Source organism: Dasypus novemcinctus, chromosome 24 (assembly GCF_030445035.2).
Source record: "Dasypus novemcinctus isolate mDasNov1 chromosome 24, mDasNov1.1.hap2, whole genome shotgun sequence".
Classification (NCBI taxonomy): Eukaryota; Metazoa; Chordata; class Mammalia; order Cingulata; family Dasypodidae; genus Dasypus; species Dasypus novemcinctus.
In genome coordinates, this window is record NC_080696.1 from 15,519,372 (window position 1) to 15,533,580 (window position 14,209).

Sequence of the window (14,209 nt, forward strand, 5' to 3'; positions counted from 1 at the left end):
TTTGTCTAATGGGGTGTGTGGGTGTTTGGGGGGGTGGCAGAGGGGGTATTATGTTGAAGTTTCCTTACCTATGATCAGAACTCCTAGGCTGTGGGAGTAAAGAAATCCAGGGAGGGAGCACATCTTCTTAGTAACTTAGCTCTTGTTCCAGCCCTGGCATAGACAGAGATGGCTGGAACAGGTCAGCATGAAAGGCTAAGGGCCAAGGGGTACAAGGACTTAAGAGTGGGAGCAGCCCATTCAGGAAGTCAAGTTCAGAGTCTAGGAAAGCAGCACGAGTGGGAATGAAGGAAAGGCATGAACTACACAGATGGAGCCGAGGGAGTCCTGCTAAGGACCTGGGCCACAGGGTCAGAAACTTGGAAGTGACTCAACAATGAAATCAGGGTTCTGAAAGTGAGCAAGTGGTCATCAGGGTCAGGACACAGAAGGATCTAGCGGCAGAGTGATTGATACCAGTTGTCCAACCTCTCCACTCGGGCCAGGATACCAGGGAAGTGGGGTCTTTTCCTGGGCAGCCAGAGGCACTACAAAATGAAAAGCCACAGCCCCTGTATCTGCCACTATGAAGAGCCCATGGATCAAAACCAGTGTTCAGTTTTCACAGTAGCTAACACCTATATAATACTTACTGTGTGCCTGAGATGCCTTTACATCATTTACATATATTACACATTAATGAATCCTGTCTTCACCATGACCTTGAGGGGTGGAGATTATAAGTCTCCCCAATTTACAAATGAGGGAACTGGTGCATAGAGAGGTTATGCCACTTGACCAATATCACACAGCAAAGAAGTGGAGGACACAGGAATGGAACCCAGGAATTCTCTGAAGCCTGGGCTCCTAATTGCTCGGCTATACTTTCTCATTTGTTTTATTTGACTCAACCACTGATCTGTAATAATTTGGAATGAGTTGTCAGCATTTAAAGATTGGGAAAATTTACATCAAATTCATGTTGGTTCCTCTTGAATAATGGGAAGATCTGTCAACCTTCATGGTAACAAGACTTTGTGAAGGTTATATGGTTGATCACAGTCTCTACTACTCCCTATTGTTTATATCTAACTTACTTAACTCATTTGTGTTACCTGCATGGTCCCTTGGAGAGAGTGAGTTTGGGACCTTCTGCCTTAGAGGATCAATGTGAGGAAGATGCATAAATAGGAAAGGAAGCCTGGCACTGAACAGAATGGCAGCTACTAGAGATGGATTGCAAATGGTCAGATGTCTCTACCACTGAATATTCATGGCTTTCTTTTATGGATCTTTGGGATCAAGACTGTTAGAGGTTCAAGGTTAAGTTAGCAGAGACACAGACATTTTGAAAACAAGTTCTGATTACAGTGAGCACAGATCTTCTTTATATGTGCTTTCTGTCCAGGGATCCAATTAGGACCACAGTGGAGGTGACTTAAGTTCTTAGGGACATGACAGCAGAAATACTGAGCCAGAGGAGAGATATCCCAGGTAGCTGAGAAGACTGTTGTTTCTCATTTGTCAAAGATTGTAGTTCGGAGCATTTTGGATCAATGAATCTGTCTCAATCTGGGTGAGGAACAACATGGAACAGCTTTAAGGTAGAGGCACTAACCTCATTTCACCTGTGCTGTCCAATACAGGAGTCACTAGCCATATGGAGCTCTTTAAATGTAAATTTAAACTAAATTAAAAACTTAGTTTCTTAATCACTGTAGCCACATTTAAAGCACTCAATAGCCACATGTGGCTAGTGGTAACTGAATTAGTGCAGAGATAGAACACTTCCATCACTGCTGAATGTTCTAATGGATGTTCTAGACAGAAAACCATCATTTTCATTTGCTTTGCACCATATTCCAATGATTCAAAGAAGGAAATATCCACAAATGCTCCCTGCACTTGGCAATGTAGAATTGTTTCCTTGAATGATGAATATAAACAAACAATGCCACAAATAAATGCTTCGTTGTCATCAATTGACGTCTCTTTGTCTTTGAAACCTAAATAAATTGTCCAACCTTCCTCTCATACTGAGGAAGTTTATAATCCTCTCCAAGATTTATGGAAATAGTCATGGGACATTTGTTCTCAGGGCTACCTCTGTCTCCTGACTCCTGCTTTCTTGTATGTTTATTGTCCCTGTTCCTTCCTACATTGACTCCTTACTACATCCAGCCAACCACTTCATCTTGTTTTACACATACACAAATATTCTGCTTGCAGAAAACGTTTATGTCTGGGGCGGGTTGAGAGAAGGAGCATTTCTATTGCAGTGACACAAAGATGTTAGGCATCTAACCATGAGGATTCTCTACATGCCCTTTTCTTGAGGTAAACTCCAACATTATCCCACACTGGTATGCCCTCTCTCCCCTTTCTCTCTCTTCTCTCCTGCTGCTTCTCAGGCACAACACACATTCCCACATTCCTCCTCCACTCTCTACAAAGCTCTTTGGTCATATTTTATAATCCTGCATCCTTCAGACACATAATACTCGCTCCCCGCCTCACCCCAGGATCTCAGCTACCCAAAGCAAAACTGCTTTGTGTAATTTCCCCAATAAGAAATTGTCCTATCCTGTATTAGTTTGCCTGAACTGCTATCCCTAATCCCACCCAATGGGTTGGCTTAAACAATGAGAATTTATGATCTCATGGTTTCGGCGGCTAGAAGGCTTGCTTCCTTCCAAGGTTGGTGTTTGGGTGCTGGCTTGCCGCAGTCTTCGGGGTCCCTTGACTTGAATCCCTGCCCCACATCCCATGACAATGTCCTCTCCTTTCTCTTCAGGGTTCCCGCAGACTTCTAGGTTCTGGCTTGTTCTCTTTATAAGGCCTCCCAGAGTACAGATCAAGACCCACCTTCATTCAGCTGGGCCCCACCTTAACAAAAGAGCTCATCTTCAAGAGCTCTTACTTGCTGTGAGTTCACACCCACAGGAATGCGAATTGAGATTAAGAACATTTCTAAACTGGAGTACAGAATTCAGCTGACCACACTCCCCAAGACTCATTCTAGCAGTTGTAGCTGTTAAGAGAATGAAGGAAACTTTTACCTTTTATATGAGCACAAGCCCTACTTTCTTTGAACCCTCAGAGCCTGCATCATCATGTGGCTTCTTTTCTCTGTTACCTTTTGCTCATGGGACCATCCATACATGTTGCACATCAAAGAGTGCAGTCCTCCAGATCTCAAAAAGGGCATGCAGTGGGCAGGAAACCAACAGTTCTATCAAGCCTGAAGCTTGAAATCCCAGAGTATGGGAGTTTTAGATTAGGGGAATTTAAAAAGGATTATTGTTAACTTTTCAGGCTATGACATTTTTTTCCCTTGACTTCACCTTAACAAGAATGCCAACCTGATTTCTACATGGAAATAAGCACCTGAACATTTATTCCCCAAAGCTCAACTATTAAATAAGTTTACTTTCATATACTGGAAAACTAGAACAAAAGCAGAAAACCCTTTTGGGGATTGACTTCTATCATTCAAAGTTCTTCTAAACCAGTGATTCTCCAGTGTACATCAGAATCCCCTGAGTTCTCATTAAATCTGATTGTTGGGCCACACCTTAGAGCAGGGAGTCTTAACCAGGGGTTCATGGACCCCCAAGGGGTCAAGGAAAGATTTCAGGGGGTCCATGAGCTAGAACTGAAAAAAAATCCATTTATTATCATTATTTTCTCTGACCTCTAACTGAAATCTAGCATTTCCTTTACTTAAGAACGTGTGCAATAAATTACAGTCGTATTCATTTCATATCACATTGTTGCATATCTCAAAAAATTGCTTACACTCATCCATACTTAGAAACTACAGTAGTTGTTAGACCCAATGCTAGTTGAGTGCCATAAAACTATCTGCTGGTACATTCTGAGAAGGTGTCTGTGGTTTTCACCTGATGGCAAAGGGTTCCATGGAACAAAGAAGGTTGAGAACCCCTGCACTAGTGCTCCTGATTCAGTAGTTCTGCCCCAGGGCCTGAGAATCTGAATTTCTAATGAGTTCCCAGGTGGTGCTGAGGCCGCTCGCCCAGTGACCACTTTGAGAAAAACTGCTCTGAAACATATTAATCCATTTCCTTCCTTGGCAAGTGAATGATGATCAGTCCTTGGTGTTTGAACTTGCCCTTGATGATTAGGTATCCATGCTGCCTTAGAACCATGATTCCATCTGCGCAAATCTAAAGATTGAACTACGTGTCTGTGTGTGTATGCTGAACCTACCATATCTCCTTCAAGTGTGGGCTTTTTATTTTTTCTGTTTCCTTTATGCCCTTGGCTTGTTCCGACTCCTTAGACAAATTGGGGAAGATTTGGGGATCCCATAGTAGGATACCACACCTGATTATCTCACCCCATTTTGCAGGGTGGCATTTAATCCAATCTGGAAACACAGAACCCCTACCTGGTTTCAAATCATCCCAGGAGACCCAACTCCTCTGTTGGACAACATTTTCAAAACTTTCTAGGCAAAGGAAGAAAGATCACCCCAAACTTATGATGGTAAAGCCAGCTAAAATGGAACTGTACCCTTTAACCTCTGAGAGTACTTTGGTACAGGAATTAAGTAAAGCCCGTTATGAGTCAGGGAGAACTTAAGGACCGATGAATTGGTTGGTCTGTGTGGATATTTACCTTATCAGGACATCTCTTAACACCTGGGATTTCCTCAGCTTCAGCTCTCTTTGATGCCAACATTCCTCACATTGCTTCTTTGAGCTGTGATCCTGCTGGCTATCAACTCATCCAGATGACAGACACCTGCTAACCTTGGCGAACCTAACCACAACCACTTTTACGGTTTTAATACGATGGTTATGTGTCTCTTCCAATGCTGATTACTGCTCAGGTTGAAAACCCTCTTTATATACTGCATGGTTCTATTTTAACTAATTATTTTGTATATGGTTATATCAACAACCAGAAATTTTCTGTTAAGTACATGGGTCGTCATATTTCTTCACCAGTCATCGTATCTCTCAACTGGAGGGTCCCTGTAACTCACTGGCATTTAGAATAATTTAAGCTTTCTTCTTGTTACTTTGTTTATTCTTCTAAAAATGGAATGACGAAAATTATTATAGGTAATTGAGTTGCTGGAGGTTAGCCCAGCTAGGTTTTAGAGTGAAGAATAACTTTGTTACGATGTTCTTTAGAAGAAGAGCTCCTTTGTAATAAAAGAGGAATTGTGTTTAAAACAAAATCTATCCTAAAACATGAGAGCTGGATTATTTTGCAGCCTAGAGGCAATGCTTAGCTGAGAATTCATTGCTGCATGACATAAGCCAAAAGTGTCCTGCATCTCCACTAATTGAAGATAAGAATGGTAAGAGAGAGCAGATTCTTAGGAATTTATGAAAGATTGTCTTTGTCCTCAGCCTCCTCCTTTATCCTTTGCCCTTAGCTCACTGGGTGGGTATATGGGTGAGTTCTTGCAACTTTTCTGTAAGTTTTAACTTATAACCAAGTCAACTTTTAAAATGTATTGTAATTTTAGTTACTATTGCAACAGCGACCCAAACCCTGGCTTCAGTTTTCTGATGTTTCACATTTCACCTCTATACCGCCAATAATATTGCTAATCCTGGCCATGTTGTTTCTGGGGAAAAGATGTCATTATAGAATACAGTTTCTACTAATTTCATTAATAGAAAAATTCGTTATGTATCTCAGTTCATAGTTTCAATCTTCCACTTCTATGTCTACCATTAACAACAGTTAACATTTATTGAGTACTATAGTATTCTACTTTGTAAGTTACCTTACCCATGTTATTCCATAGAATCATCACAGAATCTCTAGAGATGATATCTAATGAGGAAACTAAGGCAGACAATTGCCCAATGTCACACAACCATCAATGATAGGTATATGTGACAAGAAAACCCATGCTCTCCTCCAAAGATGGGAACCTATATTTCTTGTTTCTCATTAGGAGAAGAAAGCTGATGCTCCAGTGGGAGGAGACAACTCCCATAATGACCTTGCTGGCTGTGAAACAGACTATTTTACAGGGTGATATAAAAATCAGACAGTGATGTTAGTGACACTGAGAATCCATCTTGGTATCTTTGCATTAGCAGATGCTGAGTGGGAAAATCTTTCTGTCCCTAATTACTTTTGACAGTCTTGACAATAAAGTCAGGTCAGAGTTATAGTAAGAATATGCAGTTCAGAATATTCAGGGTGTTGCTGAAGTTATTTTGAAAGGGCAGAAAAGAACTTGGTTTTAGGATATACAACTCAATCACTGTTAAAAAAGAGTTAGCAGAGACAGAGCTGAAAATACATATAATTGAAGGAATAATAATAATCATTATTATGGAGATACAAGATACATTCCTATAGAACTAGATAACTACCCAAGTCTGCTCTTAAATCATAGCTTCTAAATTTATTTGTCCTCTGTGATGCTAAAGCAATGTTCTAAACAATCTTCAGTGAAATGATTGAACTGAGTAATGAAAAGAACGAAACAGGAAATTGCCCTTGCAAACTTGACAGCCCTTAAATCTCTTCTTCAAAAGAACTCATCCTGCCTCATTGGCAAGACCCTGAAGCTGTTTAGAAACAAGTTTCTGACCTTGGGTTAGAACCCGAGGGGTTGTTCATTCATTGACCCCACCGTGTTCACCATGTTCACATCTGCCCTACACATTTTTCCCTGCCACATGCCCCTGACACTCTCCCTGTTATTTGGGCCCTACCCATTTTCCATATTCCAGTTCAATTTTGCCCCTTCAGATCCTCTGCTCCGATCAACCTAAACATCATGAATGGCCCAGGCAATAGACAATTATCACGTCATCTCGTACTTGTTCTCACATTATCATCTTCAGTGACACTTTAATCTTGAATAATATTTTACATTTCAGTATGTAGCAGCCTTGTCTTTCCCTAGTTTGGAAGTTCATCAAGGCAAGTTTTGAGTTCAGCCTGACTAGGTGCAGAGTAGAGCCATTAACTCTGCTAAGAAATGCAGTGGGTCTGTTGAGTAGAAGTGGAAGGCTGCGGGGAACGGGGAGTGGCAGAAGATGCTGGGGTAGAGGTGAGATATACAGTGAAAGGTTTACCTGGAACTCAAGAGAAGTCTGGAAGAGCTAGAAAAAGAAATTGGCAAAATAAAAATGCTGGAGGTTGTAGTGTTAGAGATTTGGAAGCAATGGAACAGGTTCAATTAGCTTCAGACTCTTAAAATTGAAGAAGATGAAGTCAAACTGGAAAAATGAGGCAGAATGATAAGGAAAGAACATGAGGTTAGGAGTCAGACAACTGTATCCAGATCATGGTTGTCCCACTTCCCATTGGGGCCAGAGTGGGCCAGTTACTCCAGCTCTCTGTGATTATCTCAGCTGTCAAACAGCAATACCAAAGAGAGCATTACTCATCTCAAAGCTCTGCTGGGAGGATAAAATGAGCACGTATAAAGGGCCTGACATGGTGTCTATTCCCCTGGAGCTGTTGATGCCTGCCCCTTTCCTTCTACTACCAGAAGTAGAGGTGACTGTTGGAGTGGCAGGAGTGGAAGGGGGCCCAGTGGGAAAATGTCGACGACATTTTGGGAACCAAGGATGGCTTAGCATACATGTAGGTTATCTGCGAGTTCCACTTCCACGATAATAAGAGCAAGGAGACACCAGAAAGCAAGTGCTAAGTAAGCACCCACTACGTTTCAAGCAATCTGCTGGGCCATAGGGAGCCAAGGATGGTTAAGAAGACACAACATTCCTTATAGCCCTAATCCCAAATAAGCAAAAGTATCTCATAGCAGATTAAATTTCCACGGTATAGAAAATTTTAAATACCATTATTTGAAACTAGAATCTAAGCTGGAGTCACTAATTCCATAGTAGTCAGTTTAACTCATTTGTGGGAAAATGTTAGAAACAGTTTTGTAAAAGAAACAACTTGACAAGCCTAAAGTAATTCGATTAGGAACAGGCGATATGCTTTTAATGGGAAAAGATGTTATAATAGCTCACTGGTTGGCTTCCTTTGAAGTCATTTACTGCCATGGTTTCTGATTTAGACCAACATCCCTCCTAAGAACTGTAATGGATTTGGAGCACTAACCATATGACAGCTAATAGCTGAAGATTTTTCTTAAGTGTGCAAACAATAAAGAATAAAAACAATATGTATCCATTCCAAGAAATCCAAATGTTGAAGGTGAAAGGAACAGTTTGGAAAAAATATAGTGTTCAAATCTGAGAAAATCACAGATAAAATATTTTTAAATTTCCACCAAGTTTGCATTTGGAAAATGTTTAACCACCCTTAGGCTTTCAAGAAAATTTCATGGAAACCAAAAGCCCTATTGTAGAAATTTTTCAATTAGCTGACAAGATGGAGCAATATTAAACAATTCGATCTATTATGTTAGGACTACAGTTATGCTTGCTATGTCTATTGGGGGTTTCAAAAATGACAAATCTCACTGAATGAATGAACACAGAGTGAAAAAGAGTGTGTGGATAAATAAACTAAGGAATCATTTACTGAAGATGGTAAGTGGAAAAATCTGAGCCTAGAACTCTGAGGAGGCACCTTCTCCAAAGCATCCGATAATCCATGGCACAGTCACCTCTTCTGAATTCCCTCTGGCCCTGGTTGTGGGCTCTGGCTATCAGGACTGTGCCTAAAAGTCAAATATAGAAGGTGGCAAAACATGACTTCTTCCAGCCTGAGAGCCAGACAGTCAGGATGTCTGGCTTTCTCACCTATTCTCTTCTCTCTGAAGACTTCAGGTAGAACATTGTAGGAAAGGTGGTCAGCTGTTCTAGTAGCTTCTTCATCAGTTCTCTTCGTTGTGAGCTTGGAGTGGTCTCCTTTACTGTTGGTTCAAGCCCACTGGAGTTCAAGCACTGTTCTTTGGATGTTCTGATTCCTTCCCATCGTGGAAATAGCAAACTCATGTCAATGTCAGGCTCCTTTACAAAAGCAAATGCTTGCCTTTCTCCAGCATTCACCTGCCGTGTGGTCCTGGGCAGACGTCATTCATCTTTGTCTAGTGGAGAGCCAAAGCCACCTCACAGACACAGAGAGGCAAGGTGCTGCTCTTCAGCGGGCACGCAAAGTATTTTCCCAGTGGTTCTTAACCTTTTTTGTTCCACAGACCCCTTTGCCAGTCAGGTGAAAACTATGGACCCCTTACCAAGTCCACATTATTTTTTGTGACATTTAATAAATATATCACACCTACACCAATATGTCCCCACAAGAATTATGTTTTTGTGAATTTCAATTCAAGCTCACAGACCCCTTCCTAAGAACCCCTGCTCTGTCCCTTTAGAGACCTTTCTAACACGTTTACTGGAATTATAACACAAGCACTACTTCACACACCAAGTTACCTGGGGGTTGAAATGAAATTGTTCATGCCAAAGCCTGTTGAAAAAGTTGCCATTACTATACAACATCAAAAAAAGACGCAGTTTTAAACAAATCAATTTTATTGATACATATTAATAAAGCATAAATCCATCCAAAGTGTACAATCAATGGTATTTGGTGTAATCACATATTTATCTGTGCATTCATCACGTCAGTCATTCTTAGAGCACTTTCATTATTCCAATAATAATAATAATAATGAACAAAAACCAAACAAACAAAACTCGTCACCTCTCAGTCTCTCTATGCTTCCCCTGCCACACATAGCTACTATTCTTTTTCCTTCTGTCTAGTATATGTATTTATATTTTGTAAGGCCAGTCTTATATATGCAATATCACCCAAATTCATGTTTTACTATCTTACACAGTCCCATGTTACAGTTTTTACTTTTCCTTCTAGTAATATACATGCGCTTAGACTTCCCCTTTAACCAGTCATACCCACACAATAGCACTGCTAGTTACAAACACCATGATGTGTTTAACCATTTCTATTCATTTCCAAAGATTTCCAAACATTTTTTTAAACCAAAACCCCCAGGTTTCCATTCTCTACCCTCCTTCTATTTTCCAGTGATCTATATTCTAATTATTAATTCTATGAGTTTACATAATATATTTAGTTCATTGTAGTACATCATACAGTATTTGCCCTTTTGTGTCTGGCTTACTTCACTCAACATAATGTCCTCAGGTTCATACGTGTCATCATATGCTTTACAACTTCATTTCCTTTTACTGCTGCATAATAATCTATCACGTGTGTGTTGTTCATCCATTCATCAGTTGATGGACACCTGGGTTGTTCCCAGGTTTTGGCAATCATGAATAATGCCGCTGTGAACATCAGTGTGCAGATGTCTATTTGTAAGACTCATTTTTTAACACTACCATTTTCTAAGGGATTGGTTTTGTCACACTTTTTTAAAAAAGAGGAGATACTTAAAAGATACTCCTGTAAACAATCTCTAAACATTTGAATGTCACAAAAGAAAGCTTGGTAAATGAAACCTCCTATTATTCATTTTTTCTACAAAGCTAAAAACTCTAAATGCTAAGATGAAAATAATGATACAAAGACAATTGACTCTTAACTCCTTGACAGCTGGCACTGTGTTTTTTTTTCATCTCTTCCTCTCCAAGGTCTAACAAAGTGCTGTTCCCATAGAAGAAGTGTGATAGACAATTCCTGAATTCATTATGGAATACTCTACAAGCCTCACAGCTCATCAAAAACAAAAACAAAGTACAGTCCTTCTACTTCTTGTTTCACTACCAAAGGAGGGAGCCACAATTAATTCTCTTCACGTATAAGAGTCTGTGAAATGACAAGCATCTTTCAGAAGAACCAGCGGATTATCTCCTACTGCCTTAGTATTTCTAGAGATGATGAGCCTTCCCTAGCTCCCTGAACAAAAGCCCTTTGCTTCTCTCCCACTGGCCCGAGCACTGGTAGGTGACCTGTCACAGTGATGAGCAGCTCGAGAACTCTCTACCAACTCCACTGCCATGGATGGTGCAGTGTCTGCATTGCACCCCATTTTGTGATAGTGAAATTGAAAGGAAAAAAAAAAAGTTTGAAAATTAATTAGATCTACAAAGCATCTTCTCATGTGACTGCCAACGTGACAGAGATACCGTGTGACCAATCCCAGGGGATCACCTCCTACCTGGCCAGAAGTCAGAATAGTCACTATAAAACTGGGACAAGTGGCTGCCTGGGAATGGGATATAGGGAGGGAGGGATTGTAATGGGATATGAGAAAACTTTGGGTGATGTTTGGTATCTTGATGTAGCGATGGCGTCACATGTATGTGCATCTGTAAAAACTCATCAAATTGTACACTTTCTAATATGTGCAGTTTACTATATGTAAGTTATACCTGAATAGATTTGTGAAGGAAGAAAGAAAGGGCGGAAGGGAAGGAGGGAGGAAGAAAGAAAAAGTGTGAGGGGAAGAACAGAGAAAGTTTAACATGGGAAGAACGAGTGATTGAGGGAGAGAAAGGACCGTGACTTGAATACTAGAAGGGCTCTTAGAAACTCTGTTTCCTAAGGTGGGTTTCATTGAACAATATTCCTGCAAGGTGAGAGGAACACATGATCCAAAGTCAAATAAATGTGGGAAATGGATGAATGTTCTATCAGTACAGGTTAGCACAGAAAACAGACTTTGAGAAGTCTTGTGGTAAAAAAATTCATTTAAGTTTTTTGTCATCTGGTGTTTCCTAAACTCATATCAAGTGATACCTACTCAAGAAAAGCCCTTATGTAGCCCTACCCTTTCATGTAGACATAAGAACAGCCATGAAGCTAAGTAGGGAACGGTATATGGCTAAGAGCACAGGCTCTGACAGTTGGATGTCTGGGCCTGTTCTACCACTTACCTAACAGTGAGATCTTGCGCAAGTAATAGAAATTCTCCATACCTCAGTATCCTCGGTGAAATGGCAAATTATAGTACCTAAAGCATAGGGTTGCACTGAGGTCTAAACATGTGATTCGTATAAAATGCTTAGGGCAGCATGCAGTATCCAGCAGGGTCCAACTGATGCTAGATTTTATGGGTTAGTAGGAAAACTGAAACTCCACCACCATTGACAAGCAAACAATCTCTGAATCTGCCAGGCTCTCCCATGGGTATGCATTGTTCATATCTAGTATTCCACAGCTAAGGTGACCTTCTCACTCCCTGGCACGTAGCAAGAGGAGATGGCAAAGAATGCAGAAGGCCTGACTCAGAGTGAAAGAGAAGTCTGTTCTCCTAGGGTTAACTATGAGGTTGTGTTTGCTGATTCCCTCCAATCAATCAAAACCATTTGTGTCATTTTTGTCATTCCTCCAAATAAAGGTACGATGAACTTCTGTGAGGGGGTGGATCTGGGAGGGAAGGAAGGATAAAGGTAGCAAACTTAGAGAAGTCTCTGGAAAATACAAACTCAACAAAAAAGAGTGCTCCATTTGGCTTACCTGCCATGGCCCTGAACCAAACAGCCCCACACCTAAGATTACTGAGAAATGCTGTTAATATCCAAGTAGGCTTTTATTTAATTACCCTGCTCTATCCACAAGTCCTCATCTCCAAATTGATGACACGGGTGATCTGCTCTCCATCAGAGGCGGGGTCCACCTCCCAGGCAGTCTTTCAGAACACACACGGAGACAGGATGCAGTTGCCATAGCAACATCATCCACCACTCTCAAATTGCTCCCTCTCAACACCCCTTCTTCCCAGGCCCTCATCTTCCCCAGCAGCTTTTTCTTCTTCTTTTTCTTCTTCATGATTTACATGGACAAAGAGTGTAGTGGGACAATTACTGTGCACCGTGCTTAGCCTGGATCTGTGTGTAGGTCAAGCTCCATGTCCAGGTATTCCCAAACCAGGCAGCACATGAGAATCACCCGTGAACTTGAACCCACATGCCTGGGTCTGACTTCAGACTTGTGGTTCCCAGATTTCCTAGGAATTTATCATGGGAGTAGAGACTTAGTTAACAAACTCCATGGATTTGGGGAATCATGAATTTACTTCTACCTTTTTCTTTTATACATAAAAAAATGGGAACTTAATGCTCTCAGGATTGAATTAACCAAAACTCCCAACAACCCCTGGCAACTTATTTACATTTGGCAGGCAAACTGAGCCCAATACAATGTTCCCAAGTTCCAGGAGAATTGTCCACTTGTGCCCAATCTTAGGACATTGTATCCTTTTCCCAAATTCCCTGCTTGAATGATTGGCTGCTTGACTTGTCTCTAAATGTCTAAATATAAAGCTTGATTATAAAGTATTATATTATGAAGAATCCATAGAAATCCTAGGAGAAGTCTTCAAACTGCCACATGTTTTTATGGGCTTCTGTACAGATTTTACATCATGTAAATAAATAAATCTACAAACTTTATTTCTGGTCTTAATAAAGGTTTAAAATCCTCTCCCCAACTCTGTGAATGTTTCATGATCCTGTGCAATTGGATTCTGAAATAACACACAGACAATGGATTCTGATTATTTATAAACTAAGAAAAATTGCCTTTTCAAAAATGTTTAGAAATAAATGACCAAGAAACTTTTCTTCCAACCCTGAGAGTTTATGAAAAATACACCAAACAAGGAATGTGCCTATTGGGACAAATTAATAATATACTATTTTTCTATTTATTTCTAAACTGCCAGCTCTCAGACTAATCTGATGATAGGGAATTTCAGCCATGCCAGCCCCTGAGTGGCAAGCAACTCCAAGAGTCAGGCTGTGGGTTGTTAGCCTGAAATTCTCAGAAACAGTGATGTCATTAAGTGGCAATGGCATCTAGGCCTGCTTAACCCAGACTCCTTCAGTGGGTTGGCTTGCAAAGAACCTCTCTAGTCTGTGGAGTAGCTACTGCTGTTTACCTGACCCCTCTCAGCTAGAGCAGAGGTTCTCAGCCTTGGCGCTACTGACGGTTTGTGCTGGAGGGTTCTCTGTTGCATTGTAGGATGTTTAGCAGGATCCTTGGCCTCTCTCCACCAGATGCCAGTAGCATTCCCCCTTGTCGTGCAAACCAAAAATGTCTCCAGACATTGCCAAATGTCCCCTGCAGGACAACATTGCCTCCGGTTGAGAACCACTGTTCTAGTTTATAGGCCTGGAATTTTCCCATCTGCGATTCTTCCCCATAGCTACTTTTAGAATAACATTTTCCTCCGTAGCCTCAGCCAAACTACCTACTTAATTCTTTAAAAAAAAAAATCTTTATTTAGATTAATTCAAATACCATAAAATCCACCCATTTAGAGTATACAATTAAATGGTTTTAACTATAGTCGTAGTGTTGTGCAACCATCGCC